Source organism: Physella acuta, unplaced genomic scaffold, assembly GCF_028476545.2.
Source record: "Physella acuta isolate Inbredline_101_S28 unplaced genomic scaffold, ASM2847654v3 ptg001742l, whole genome shotgun sequence".
Classification (NCBI taxonomy): Eukaryota; Metazoa; Mollusca; class Gastropoda; family Physidae; genus Physella; species Physella acuta.
The window spans coordinates 230,001-245,000 of NW_026733253.1; the positions used below are offsets into that span (position 1 = coordinate 230,001).

A 15,000-nucleotide genomic window follows, 5' to 3' on the forward strand; every position below is an offset into this window, starting at 1 on the left:
ATTGGTTGCAGTGTTTCTTCCAGACTTTTTTCTCCGGGGGGGCACTTGAAATCTTCGGGGGGGGGGGGGCGGTAAACTTTCTTCGGGGGGGCGGACACTGTTAAAAGTATATATTTTCTATATAAATTATATAAATTTCATTTCGTTCGGGGGGGCGGTAAAAAATTTTCGGGGGGGGGGCGAAGCTCCCCCGAAGAGATGCCTGGAAGAAACTCTGATTGGTTGTGGTTTTCATTATTGAAATAATGTTTATAAACAGTTTTCCCCGTGTTGATGTTATACATTTAACCCTTAATACCTGAATTATGTTCCAAGCGTGTAAAAAATTATTTGTGCTGATTTTCTCTCATCATACTGACACTGAATTTGAGGTATAAAGTTGTTTTTAAATTTGGACTTATTTTTTATGCTAATTACGGTATGTCGCGAAACGCGACATCAGGCACTTTTGGACCAAAAAGTAATTTAATTTTTTTTAGTCCAGGTCATTTTACTATTTTTACTGTCATGTGTTTCTCTAAATATCCACACACAAACAAAAGAATATCACAAACTAAACATACGGACATGCAATAAGATGTAGTATCACTTGCAAAATTCATCAAAACTATACTTTATTAGCTCAGGCATAGTTACATAACTCTGCTGCACCTGCTCGCTGACTAACTCTTATGAATGGGTACTTTGAAGCCTTGCTGTCGTGGTTCTACTACACTACAGTAAAACACTCAATATGAAAGGACTTCCTTCAATGTGTAGAGCCTTAGTTGTACCCGGTTACGTCATTTTCGTGAACTCTTATGTAAGGTCAACTAATAAAGACGCATATTTCTCATTTGACTTATATTTGCTATACACACAAAGCACGTGAACAAATACTGTTCTAAATGACAGTGTTCAGCCTTTGTATATTTTGTCTATGCTCAGTGCAGCTGCTTTGGTACTTAGTGTCACTGCTGTGGGTACTCAGTGCCACCGGTTTGGGTACTCACTGCTATTGTTGATGGTGCCTTATGTTTCTGATTAGTGCTACGGCTATTGTTCTCATATGATTCTGCTATTTATTCCCAATGACAGTGCTGTATCCTTGGGGGAGCTACCATTCTCCTACCAAGCGCGTCCCCAGGTGGCGGATAGGGGAAAGGCCCTTAGATATGAGGGTTAGCTGTGAATACCAAATAAACAGCCGTGGACAAACTGGTTTGTGGTCATGGAGGATGAGGTGGGATATCCATTGGTTAGGATATCCATAAAAAAACATCTCATAAATCCAAGGAAATGACTTCAATGGCGAGTATGGGGCGCTATAACTCCAAACCCGGGCAGATGGGGATCGTTAGCTGGGGACAGCAACCCATCTAGGAGAGGAAACTCCAAAATCAAACAGCTACTGCCTTGTAGTTTGTTCTTGGGTGATCAAAGGCTATGGAAGCAAATCCAGAAAGAAAAGCAGGCTGAAGTCGGAGTCAACGGGCCATCTAGTATGGCGCATAACATGCTGGCACGCACTGCTTAATTTTATGATGGAGGAAAGCAATAGGACTAACAGAAGTGGCGTCCTGCCTGTGGAATCCCGCCGCGCAGGTAGGGGCCGGGCTCTCCGCCTCGAAGGAGCCCACAAAAGCGAGCTGGTGGTTCCTCTATTCTTGCCTGGCCAGCCAGGGGCAAGGAACAGAAGGTAAAATCTACTGGCCAAAATAGTGAAAAAAAAAACAAATTACTTGTTATACTGCAGTGGAATGCAGAGGGAGTTCACAAAAAAAGGAAGCCTTAAAAATATTCCTACATGAAAATAAAGTAGACGTTGCTTGTATCCAAGAATCCCACCTCAACAACAATCTTCGCTTCTCTATTAGAGGATACACCTGCTTAAGGCAGGACAGGGAAAACAGACCTAAAGGAGGTATCCTCATCCTCATAAAAAATGACATACCAACAACAGATATCGTTATACCAAACCCAACAGCATCTGAGATTATGGGCACCAAACTCATACTTGCAGAAGGTAACTTAAATATCTTCAATTGCTACTGTCCACCTGATAAGGACTTGGAACTGGACCGCATCTCCCTGCCAAACAGTGAAGAGTGCCTGGTTGTGGGAGACATGAACAGCCACTCCCAGAGCTGGGGTTACCCTGACCTTAATGCTAAAGGAGAGGAAATTGAAGAATGGCAAGCAGAAAATAGGCTCATCCTTCTAAAAAAACCTGATGACAAACCAACTTTTTACTCAAGGTCTTGGCTAACCTCGTCTTCCCCAGACCTAGCTTTTGCTTCAAATGGCATATCCAAAAAATGCAAAAGGGAAGTTGCAGATCAATTAGCCACTAGTGACCACCGACCAATCCTGATCCAGATTGATACATCAAACAGGCCAACTGAACCCTACACCCGACCTAGATGGAACTACAAAAAAGCTAACTGGGAGCTCTTCTCTTCCCTCACAGACTCCTACACAAGACCAATCAACTGTAAAACCAAACAGGTTAACAAGTCATATACAGCCTTCTCAAAAGCAGTTATGTTAGCAGCCAAAAAATCTATTCCAAGGGAAGCAAGAAAACATTACATCCCAAACTGGACTCCAGACCTCCAGAAACTCCATGACGTGACAATTGATGCTAGAAACACTGTTGAAGAAAATCCCTCTATAGAAAATAATATAAAATTAAAATCAGCAAACGCGGTTTTTAGAAAAAAGTATCTAACTGCATTGAGGAAAAGCTGGCATGAAAAAACAGAACACCTCAATGTAGATAAAGATGGTCACAAATTATGGAGTATTGCAAAAAGGCTAAACCAAGAAGAAAACAGAGCTACTCCCATAGTCATGGACATTGAAAATACGATCAAAACAGGAAAAGATGCAGCAAAAGAATTTATAACCCACTTCAGCAAAGTAGGACAAATAAATATCAGCAACCAAAGAGTAGAAGAGGTTAAAAATAAAACTGAATTTAAAGAAAAACTACAGAAAGTCTCTCCCCTCTCCTCCACTGGAATGGTTGCTCGAATTAGCAAGAAGGAGCTTGGAGAAGCAATGAAGCTCCTCAAACTTAAGCAAGCTCCAGGCCCTGACAAAATCTCAAATGATATGCTCGTGCACCTGGGCCCCATTGCTAAGAAAAGCTTCTCCAAATATTTAATGCAAGCTGGAAATCTGGGAAAATCCCAAGTATTTGGAAAAAAGCAATCATAATACCTGTTCTCAAGACAGGAAATCCCAGGAACAAAGTCGATAGCTATCGCCCAATAAGTTTAACAAGCTGCGTTCGTAAACTGATGGAAAGAGTAGTAAACAACAGACTGACCAGGTTTCTTGAATCGAACAATCTACTAGCAGACGAACAGGTAGGCTTCAGAAAGTGCAGATCTATGGAAGACCAAATCACCTTGATTTCTCAGAAAATAGAAGATGGCTTCCAAGAAAAAAAAACTATCTCAATAGTGTGGGTCCACTTTAAAAAAGCCTTTGACAAAGTCTGGTAGCAAGGTTTAAATCTAAATCTAATAAACCATTAAGTATCTCATAACATGCTAAACTGGATCAAAGTTTGCCTAAACAACCGAAACGCATCAGTCTCCATGCAAGGAAAAAGAAGTCATACTGTAACTATAAAAATGGAGTCCCTCAGGGAGGAGTCTTGTCTCCTACTCTCTTTGTCATTTATATAAATGACTTAAATGAAAACATCCCAAGGAGAGTAAAAAGAAGCATGTTTGCAGACGACCTTTCACTAATCAGCACAGAGGAATATATTGGTACTTCAAAATTTCGGCTCCAGGAAACACTTGACAAGCTCAGCAAATGGACAAAAAACTGGGGTTTATCTATAAATACCAAGAAAACAACCTCTATATTCACCCTATCAACTAAATATGAAAAAAATGAAACTAACCCTAGAAAACCAAGAGCTAGAAAAAAACGACCACCCTAAATACCTAGGAGTCACTTTTGACACTCGACTCACCTGGAGAAAACAAATAGAAAACACACAAAGTAATGGGATTAAAAGACTCAATCTAATGAGGAAACTGGCAGGTACAGACTGGGGAGCAAATCACCACATCCTGAAAAAAACCTACACCAGCTATGTGAGACCTACGTTAGAATATGGTGCTTCGGCTTGGGGTTCAGCAGCAAAAACAAATATTAGCAAAGTTGACAAAGTTCAGAACATTGGTTTGAGAATAATGACAGGAGCCATGAAAACAACACCTATAAAAGCTATGGAGGAAATAGCCGCTCTTAGCTCAATAGAAGAAAGAAGAGAATCAAAAATCCTCACTCAATACACAAAGCTAGAGGCTCTGGAAAACCATAACCTAAAACCCAAACTCCAGAAACCCAGTCCATCAGACAGACTACAGAGAACAAGTTTCATCAAAGAAGCAAAGAATCTAAAAAAGAAATATGAAATCGAAAATATCATTCCTGAAGCAATAAAAACTCTAACCCTCTCCCCGCCTTGGATCTCCCACTGTCATTTAACCATTTTTGACTCAATTGACACCATAGGAAAAAAATCTGACTATGATCAGGAAGAACTAAAGAAAATTACCAATAAATACATTAATGATCAGTACCCCAGCAATTCCTGGATTAGAGTTTTCACTGATGGCTCAGCCGAAGATGCCACAAAAAATGGCGGGGCTGGCGTCCTTATTGAATGGCCAAGCGGAGAAAGCCTGGAAAAGGCAATAGCCACAGGCAGCCTATCCGACAATTTTAGGGCAGAAAAAGAAGCCATAGAACATGCAGCAAACCTCCTGGCAGAACACCCTAAATCACCAAAAAGTCAGATTGTATTTCTTTCAGATGCCAAATCTGTCCTGCAATCTCTAAAAAATCCAGAGCCCTATATTCAAACACTTATGACAACACTAGAGAGGCTTATAAATACATGCAGCAGAATTGTGCTGCAGTGGATCCCGGGCCACTGCCAGATCCAGGGTAACGAGATTGCAGACCAGCTGGCAAAAATAGGGGGAAAGAAACCACAACCGGAAATTTCGCTACACCCAAAAGAAATAAAAAGAATAATAAAAAACAAACAAGCGCAAATGTGGTCTGACACTCACCCTCATTACAATAGAGATGATGGCTATTATAATCTGACACGAAAACAACACTACATAATTTTTCGAATTAGAACAGGCCACAACAGACTAAATCAACACATGCACAAAAAACTGAAGATTGGGTGTAGCGAAATGTGCCCTTGTGGCAAGGCCCCGGAAAATACGGAGCACGTACTCCAGGAATGTACTTTGTATAACGAGGCACGAGTCAGACACTGGCACCTGCCTACCCCACTCAGGGAAAATTTATATGGGGCTTATGCCAAACTGGAGACCACAGTCCGGTTTGTTCACGAAGTTGGACTTGTTGTCTGAATCCTCCACCATATTCCCAATTAAGAACGAAGTAGAAGAAGAGAAGTGCTGTATCTACATATTGCCAATGGTCTGGGTACTCAGTGCTGAAACAGTGGTTACTGAGTGTTGAAGCCACGTGTACTGAGTGCTGAAGCTGTGGGTTTTCATTGGTGAAGCTGTGGGTACTCAGTGTTACTGCAGTCGGTTCTTGGTGTCACTGCTGTGGGTAATCAGCGCTAGAGCTGTTGGTATAGATAACGTTGATGTGGGTACTCAGCCTTAGCAGTGGGTACTCAGTATCACTGCTGTTAGCGCTTAGTGCTCAATCTGTGGTTGTTCAGTGTCACTTATGTTGGTACTCAGTGGTACTCAATAACACTGCTGTCGGTACTAAATGCCAGTATAATGCCACTAATGTGGGTATTCAATAGCACTGCAAAGGGTATGTTTGTCTGTTTTTATTACGAGTTATTATTACGAGTTATTATTATGCTCAGTGGTATTATTGTCAAGGTCACTTTGAAGACCTTTCTTTGATGGTATCCAATATAGTGGTCCACCACCTCACTTCCTGTTGTCTATTTTTTATGTTCTCCTAATATTTTACAATACTATTTCAAAGCTAAATTCGTTAAACTGTACCCAGCAATATGATCACATTATTCTAGCATCGCTCTCTCTCTCCTTATGCCTATGTTAATGAAACAGGTGAACTCTACTTTACCTACCACAAAGACGGTAACGTTCTAAAGTGCACTTTTATATATAGGCGAAGACTATATTGTAAATATTTTACTTATTTATAATCATACTTGAATGAATGACAGCTTAGTGATACATCGTATTTCGTTATACCTGCTTGACACGTAAGTTCCATTTTATGTCTTATTGCCGGATGTCGCGAAAACGCGACAAACCGTAATTAGCAGATAACTTCCAAAATTTTTCTAATATGTGATTTGTACTGTTGATATACATAAAAGAGTGAATAATAAAGCCATTAGTATTTTTGTAGCAAAAACGGATCACCTATTTAGTAATAATAATCAATGTAAGTAGGCTGAATTCACAAAGTCAAAAAATATACGATGCGCGTGAGTCAAGACAATGTGACGTCTTAAATTTCGACTTAACAACGTGATTATTGGTACAGATACAACTGTATGGTTGTACCCAATACACAACGACCAACAGCAGTAGGATAAATGTACCTATGCGCAATTGCTATTCGCTAAATCGGTATGTCGCGAAAACGCGACTGTCGGCTATAGTTTTCTAAATATTCCCGGACTCTGTAGCTCAATTTTGATATTGAGTTAAAAAAACAATTACTTTTTATTTACCGAGAATAGATATTCTATCGTAATCAAGTAAGAAATAGTTTTTTTTCGATTTCATTACATCCTATACATTTCTGGGTAAAAAAAACGAGTTTCTGAGAGCTACGATAACCAGGGTAACGTTTTAGTCAAGTTGAGACAGTCTCATATATATTAATTATATATAATATGTATTTTTTTTTAAATCGTTTGAGCAAAAGTGGAAACTACTTTCGGTTTCTTAAAAGTTTATAACTTGTATACCAATTCAGCCTGATGGAAGACATAGCATAAATTAGTACAAGATCAAAAACCAAGGTGGCACTGTATGTTTCTCTTAAACTTTTGAACAACTTGTTCTAAAATACAGATGTGGTATCAAACGTTGTTCTAGTCCGACAACAATGACTATATTATTAATTTTTTTGCCGTTGTACGACGAGCTTATAAAGGTTTAACATAATGTTATTATTGTAAATACTACAGGCTTAAAAATAAATTTTTCTGTTAATTTCTAATTGAGCTGAGTAAAATTAAACTTTCAGAAAAATGAGATTCCGTTAAAATAATATTTTTATAATAAAAATGTAACTCATAAATTCAATGACTTAAAAAATGTTCCGTACGAAACTTCCCGGCAAGTATATGATGGGCAACACTGTGAATTTTCGGAACAGGGTTCATCATGGATGCAATTCAAGCAACTGTTTAATTGAAAATAATATATGTATATGTATATGTATATGTATATGTATATGTATATGTATATGTATATGTATATGTATATGTATATGTATATGTATATGTATATGTATATGTATATGTATATGTATATGTATATGTATATGTATATGTATATGTATATGTATATGTATATGTATATGTATATGTATATGTATATGTATATGTATATGTGTATGTGTATGTGTATGTGTATGTGTATGTGTATGTGTATGTGTATGTGTATGTGTATGTGTATGTGTATGTGTATGTGTATGTGTATGTGTATGTGTATGTGTATGTGTATGTGTATGTGTATGTGTATGTGTATGTGTATGTGTATGTGTATGTGTATGTGTATGTGTATGTGTATGTGTATGTGTATGTGTATGTGTATGTGTATGTGTATGTGTATGTGTATGTGTATGTGTATGTGTATGTGTATGTGTATGTGTATGTGTATGTGTATGTGTATGTGTATGTGTATGTGTATGTGTATGTGTATGTGTATGTGTATGTGTATGTGTATGTGTATGTGTATGTGTATGTGTATGTGTATGTGTATGTGTATGTGTATGTGTATGTGTATGTGTATGTGTATGTGTATGTGTATGTGTATGTGTATGTGTATGTGTATGTGTATGTGTATGTGTATGTGTATGTGTATGTGTATGTGTATGTGTATGTGTATGTGTATGTGTATGTGTATGTGTATGTGTATGTGTATGTGTATGTGTATGTGTATGTGTATGTGTATGTGTATGTGTATGTGTATGTGTATGTGTATGTGTATGTGTATGTGTATGTGTATGTGTATGTGTATGTGTATGTGTATGTGTATGTGTATGTGTATGTGTATGTGTATGTGTATGTGTATGTGTATGTGTATGTGTATGTGTATGTGTATGTGTATGTGTATGTGTATGTGTATGTGTATGTGTATGTGTATGTGTATGTGTATGTGCATGTGCATGTGCATGTGCATGTGCATGTGCATGTGCATGTGCATGTGCATGTGCATGTGCATGTGCATGTGCATGTGCATGTGCATGTGCATGTGCATGTGCATGTGCATGTGCATGTGTATGTGTATGTGTATGTGTATGTGTATGTGTCTGTGTCTGTGTCTGTGTCTGTGTCTGTGTCTGTGTCTGTGTCTGTGTCTGTGTCTGTGTCTGTGTCTGTGTCTGTATCTGTGTCTGTGTCTGTGTCTGTGTCTGTGTCTGTGTCTGTGTCTGTGTCTGTGTCTGTGTCTGTGTCTGTGTCTGTCTCTGTCTCTGTCTCTGTCTCTGTCTCTGTCTCTGTCTCTGTCTCTGTCTCTGTCTCTGTCTCTGTGTCTCTGTCTCTGTCTCTGTCTCTGTCTCTGTCTCTGTCTCTGTCTCTGTCTCTGTCTCTGTCTCTGTCTCTGTCTCTGTCTCTGTCTCTGTCTCTGTCTCTGTCTCTGTCTCTGTCTCTGTCTCTGTCTCTGTCTCTGTCTATGTCTATGTCTATGTCGATGTCGATGTCGATGTCGATGTCGATGTCGATGTCGATGTCGATGTCTATGTCTATGTCTATGTCTATGTCTATGTCTATGTCTATGTCTATGTCTATGTCTATGTCTATGTCTATGTCTATGTCTATGTCTATGTCTATGTCTATGTCTATGTCTATGTCTATGTCTATGTCTATGTCTATGTCTATGTCTATGTCTATGTCTATGTCTATGTCTATGTCTATGTCTATGTCTATGTCTATGTCTATGTCTATGTCTATGTCTATGTCTAGGTCTAGGTCTAGGTCTAGGTCTAGGTCTAGGTCTAGGTCTAGGTCTAGGTCTAGGTCTAGGTCTAGGTCTAGGTCTAGGTCTAGGTCTAGGTCTAGGTCTAGGTCTAGGTCTAGGTCTAGGTCTAGGTCTAGGTCTAGGTCTAGGTCTAGGTCTAGGTCTAGGTCTAGGTCTAGGTCTAGGTCTAGGTCTAGGTCTAGGTCTAGGTCTAGGTCTAGGTCTAGGTCTAGGTCTAGGTCTAGGTCTAGGTCTAGGTCTAGGTCTAGGTCTAGGTCTAGGTCTAGGTCTAGGTCTAGGTCTAGGTCTAGGTCTAGGTCTAGGTCTAGGTCTAGGTCTAGGTCTAGGTCTAGGTCTAGGTCTAGGTCTAGGTCTAGGTCTAGGTCTAGGTCTAGGTCTAGGTCTAGGTCTAGGTCTAGGTCTAGGTCTAGGTCTAGGTCTAGGTCTAGGTCTAGGTCTAGGTCTAGGTCTAGGTCTAGGTCTAGGTCTAGGTCTAGGTCTAGGTCTAGGTCTAGGTCTAGGTCTAGGTCTAGGTCTAGGTCTAGGTCTAGGTCTAGGTCTAGGTCTAGGTCTAGGTCTAGGTCTAGGTCTAGGTCTAGGTCTAGGTCTAGGTCTAGGTCTAGGTCTAGGTCTAGGTCTAGGTCTAGGTCTAGGTCTAGGTCTAGGTCTAGGTCTAGGTCTAGGTCTAGGTCTAGGTCTAGGTCTAGGTCTAGGTCTAGGTCTAGGTCTAGGTCTAGGTCTAGGTCTAGGTCTAGGTCTAGGTCTAGGTCTAGGTCTAGGTCTAGGTCTAGGTCTAGGTCTAGGTCTAGGTCTAGGTCTAGGTCTAGGTCTATGTCTATGTATATGTCTATGTCTATGTCTATGTCTATGTCTATGTCTATGTCTATGTCTATGCATATGCATATGCATATGCATATGCATATGCATATGCATATACGCATATACGCATACGCACACGCACACGCACACGCACACGCACACGCACACGCACACGCACACGAACACGAACACGAACACGAACACGAACACGAACACGAACACGAACACGAACACGAACACGAACTCGAACACGAACACGAACACGAACACGAACACGAACACGAACACGAACACGAACAGGAATAGGAATATGAATATGTATATTTTTTAAAGGAAGGCGTATTTAATTTACGAACGATCCCCTGCATAAACAATGATTTCTAATTTAAATAAATTGTTTTAAATACAATCCTATTTATTGAAGATAGTTCAAGTAGACTCACCTGTCTGAAACAACAAAGATATTTGCCATACACAACAGAAGAAGAAGAAATTCGATCTTCATTTTAATCAGCTCAGTAAATCTAAAATAAAAATCTTAAATATAAAGTTTTGCATTTATACACATGTTTCGTCAGAGTATTTATGTATCAACTAATGAATTAATTTTACATAGTCCAATCTAAACGGATAACACATTTTCCATTTAAAATACCTTGTAGATATCATACTGCAAAACTATTACTACGTGTTTTGCATAGAAATAATTTGGTAGTGATCTCTTCTAAACTTTCTCAAATATTCTTAGAAAAAAACTAATGTGGAAGGAAAGTAGAATAAGTTCGACTTCCATTTACTGGTAATCGCTAAATATTGGAAACATAACAACACATTTTATATAATACTTATAAACGAAATGTTGTCAACCTCTCTGTAAATGTGTTTAAGTTATCGAGTTCACAGACAGACAGACAGACACACGCACGCACGCACGCGATGATGCGATTTTCCTCAATATATGTTATTAAAAAAATAATAAAAGTGAATTGCGGTGACACCGTTCACACGATCGCCATGAAACTTTAGGAAGATGATGAGAATATTCCTGGGGAGGTTTCTGCACTAAAAACAATTGAAAATTCGCAGGGGTGGCGCCCTGGCATGGCTCGATTTGATTTTTCTCTCTATATGGTAAAAAAAAATAAAAGTCGATTGTCGTCTCACAACGTTCATCCGACGGCCATCAAACTTTAGGGACTTGATCAGAAAACTCCAGGGAAGGGTTCTGTAAAAAATCATTTTTAATTTTCCATGGGCGGCCCCACAGAATGGTGTGATTTTGCTCGATATACGATATATAAAAATATAAACGATTGCGGTTCGAAGCAATTAATCTCGGCGCCATAAAACTTTAGGAAATTGATGAATACTTCCGAGAAGGTTTCTGGGATGGGAGGGGTAATAGTGATGGGTGAGTGGTGGGGGCGGGGGGATTCAATTTTGCATGGGCGACCCTCAGCTGGATGCTATTTTGAGCCCTGGTCTTTTCCGTGAGCGCTATGGTGACTACGTTCGGTCTAAACAGTGTAAAAGACAATGGATAGGATGGGTTGTTACAAGCGCTCACTAAATTGAATCTGGCGTGTCCTCTGGCGCCCTGGTAGGTTGGGATTAGGATGCAAATAAAAATGTTTGTTTCGGCCCCTAAAGGCTCACATGTGCCGCTGAGGGTCATGTAATACGTTTTATTTTAATAATCAGAAAAATTAACCAAGGTTAGATTATTAACTGGAATGTTTTTTTTTATCCGTAAAAAATCCAAACAGTTTTGCCACTGCAATTGATGCAAATTAGCATCTATTTTTAGATAATTAAAAAAGAAATTGAGATCGAGCATCTAAGAATAGACCATTAGTAACGCTAACATATTGCATCCGTCACACTGATGTTTAAAACACCTAAAATAATTTTTTACGTGATAAAAAACAAATCCTGTTCATTTGTGTCACTTTAGTGAATGACGCAATCTGCATCATTGTTAACAGGATGCTATTTGGCACGATGGCGCCTGTTAGTTTTAAGAAGCAAGGGGTAGTACGCCGCGCCTATGCGGTAGTGTAATCGGGAGAAGAGGAGCTACTGAGAGCGCCCCTCTTCGTCTCTGACACATGGGCGGTCACCGAAGTGTGTTCTACCATATTATTTTGGTGAGTGATTAATGTACACTCAAGGTCATGCTATAGTGTAGGTAAACCCGTGTCCCGATATTTATGATCCAAGTGCAGGCATGTTTACATTTCAACAACTCACTTTTAGAAAGGAAGGTCACGCGTCTAAGAACATATGATTGGTAACGCGTTGGTGAAATCCTTACATATATTTTGTCATACTTTCTTCTATTCCTGCGGAACGCGCGGGGGACGGGAACGCAAGTTATCTATAAAAACTTATTTACTACAAAGTTAACTTACAACGAAATTAATTTTTTTTTAAAATTATTAATTTAACTTTTTCAAAACCTAAAATTGAATACATTTTATATTGCTCGTTGAAAAATATTGTAAATATCATGTTTTCTTTTTTTTTTATTTGTATTAGAAAATATGTAAACATGAATATTTTTATCAATGCAAATACTTACTACAAGGCTAACTAACAACGATGTATGTCTTACAGAATTCACGAGTAGTTTAAATGATGAGCGTACTTTGAATAGACATTTTATGCATGCGCGTTTCTAACGTGGATGATTTCGATTGGCTGGTATTGACAAGGCTAGTCATAAAACAAAAAATAATAATATCATATTTTAAGCTTTTAAAGAGTTTTTAGCAGTTTGGTAATAGTATATTTGCATATAGATTGCAATGTAGATTATAAAATAATACTCTAATCTAACAACCTGAACAGATTTCCAGATTCGCTTAAAGCGGCCACATGTTAAATGAGTGGAAATTTTCATATTAAATCTAGGTTTCAAAATGAAAGAATACATTAAGAATTAGGTTAGACATATTTGGAAAGGGCGCCTGATACATGGGCAACATCTGTCTCTTCTCATCTTACCACTCATGCATTGCGCTTGGACTTCCAATGCGCAATCATTAAATGTTTGATAAGACTTCTGAGCCACGTTTAGAATTTCATGATGGGTGCGCTTTGTAAAATCTATATAGATGTACATTAAATACGAAACATTTTGTTTATTTTACTGTATTTTTGTAAACAGACACTCAAATATTCGTTTGCAAAAAAAAAAAAAAAAAAAAAAAGAAACTGTAGTATTCTTTTACCCGAACACAACAGTTAGTCGCACATACACAAATAAAATGCATTTGAAACGTTTTAATAACAAGCTTTTAACATGCACTAAAATGAAGATGATAATGATTTTGCCTGAACTGAAATGATTGTGCTTAGCATAGCCGAGCTAATCTAAGCTAAGCTAATCTAAGGTAACGTAATATAAGCTAAGCAATACTAGAGCTCTATGGCATAGGCCTGTATATTAATTTTTACTTTAATGACGTTTCATTTGCTTCATTTCCTTAAACTATTTAATCTTTAATCAATATTATAGAACTAACACCACGAGATTTTAGTTTTCATCCAATCGCCAAAAATTTTAAATAGTGTTTGAGAATACTCCAGGCAGTGTTTTTATTCTAGACATTTTTCCGGATAAGGTTTCTGCCATTACAAATTTATTTTATTTCTGAGGGCGATTCCGGCAGTAAGGTGGTGCGTTTTGCCACCCAGAGATTCCCAGCCGCTATCTTTGCACATGGGGCCCGTTGTTTGAGTGTCCGGAGCAGCGGGTCAGCGTTACGTCTTGATCCAGCATTCATACTGCACAGGCGCATTAGCCGGCACGCGCCCCGGCGGTCGTGTAACCCTGACCTTGTTTTAATGTGCACCATAACTGTTGTAAAGTGAGTTTCTGTACAGGGTCGACGCTGGTATAGATCGATTATAGATGAGACATGGCGGCTTGATCCATTTCTATAATTTTATTACATCAATACATACAGCTACATCAACGGCAGACACAGGACGAAGACTTCCTAACACAACCTCACATGACGACGACAAGACCAAGACTGACTTCCAACTATCTTCCTAACAACCAAAACATTCTCTTACGTCACATACTTATTTATTCACGCATTCATAATCTTTTATTAATACCACTACACACATACTCTCAAACCTTCCATAACTTTATTAACCCCATTCAACTACACACCTACTCTCAAACCATCGACAACTTTATTAACCCGTTCAACCACACACATACTCTCAAACTCATTCCATACACTTAAGTCCATTCACAAAATACCCCTCTCCTTTCTTCAGCTGAAAATACATATCAGAACTATCAACCTATTTTTAGCTTCAATTTTTTTTTCTCAGAAATGCACCCATACAATATGCTAAACAAGTATATACATGCAATATGCAACAAAGACAATGTTCTGTGGTTCATGGTTCTTCATCAACGTCGTCAGTTAACTTGAACACACAAATCTTTTGGTCCCAACCAACACCTTGAACACACAAATCTTTTGGTCCCAACCAACACCTTGTCCCCACATCATCTTATGCATCTGATTTCTTGTCCTTGGATATCAACACAAGCTTTAAATAAAAAAATTAATCCAGGACCAACATGTACCCAAACCATACAGTAACTTCTAATTTAAACATAATATTGTTGAGCATCTCTTCCTGTCATTAAATATAATATTACTACCAAATAGCAAAGTCACATGGCTTCTAAAATGTGAAAATTAAATCACAACTAATATTTAAAATCAATACAATTTGGCCATATATTATATAACTCAATTGATCCTTAAGCTCAACTACTATCCAACAATCAGGAAATCAACAGTCCAAGCAAATACCAGCACTCCACAATTAAAACAATTACCACCTAAAGATATTATAGCCAATCTATACAATGGAGTACACTAATGAACTAAATCAGAATTATCAATAAGCAAATACTATAACCCATAGAGGAGTATTTCCCATGAACCCCCAAAACAACAACCAG

At 38.4% G+C, this 15,000-nt stretch overlaps 1 long non-coding RNA gene across 1 annotated transcript in view; it reads right to left on the reverse strand.

Annotated features, from left to right (window-relative positions):
- Positions 1-12,709, reverse strand: part of LOC131930228 (uncharacterized) — a 13,854-nt gene extending 1,145 nt beyond the window's left edge. The window contains exons 1-3 of the long non-coding RNA XR_009384101.1: positions 12,583-12,709; positions 10,445-10,525; positions 7,327-7,404 (exon numbers count right to left, since the gene is read on the reverse strand). This is a non-coding gene — a long non-coding RNA (uncharacterized LOC131930228). The remainder of the gene's footprint in view (positions 1-7,326; positions 7,405-10,444; positions 10,526-12,582) is intronic.
- Positions 12,710-15,000: the final 2,291 nt, after the last annotated feature.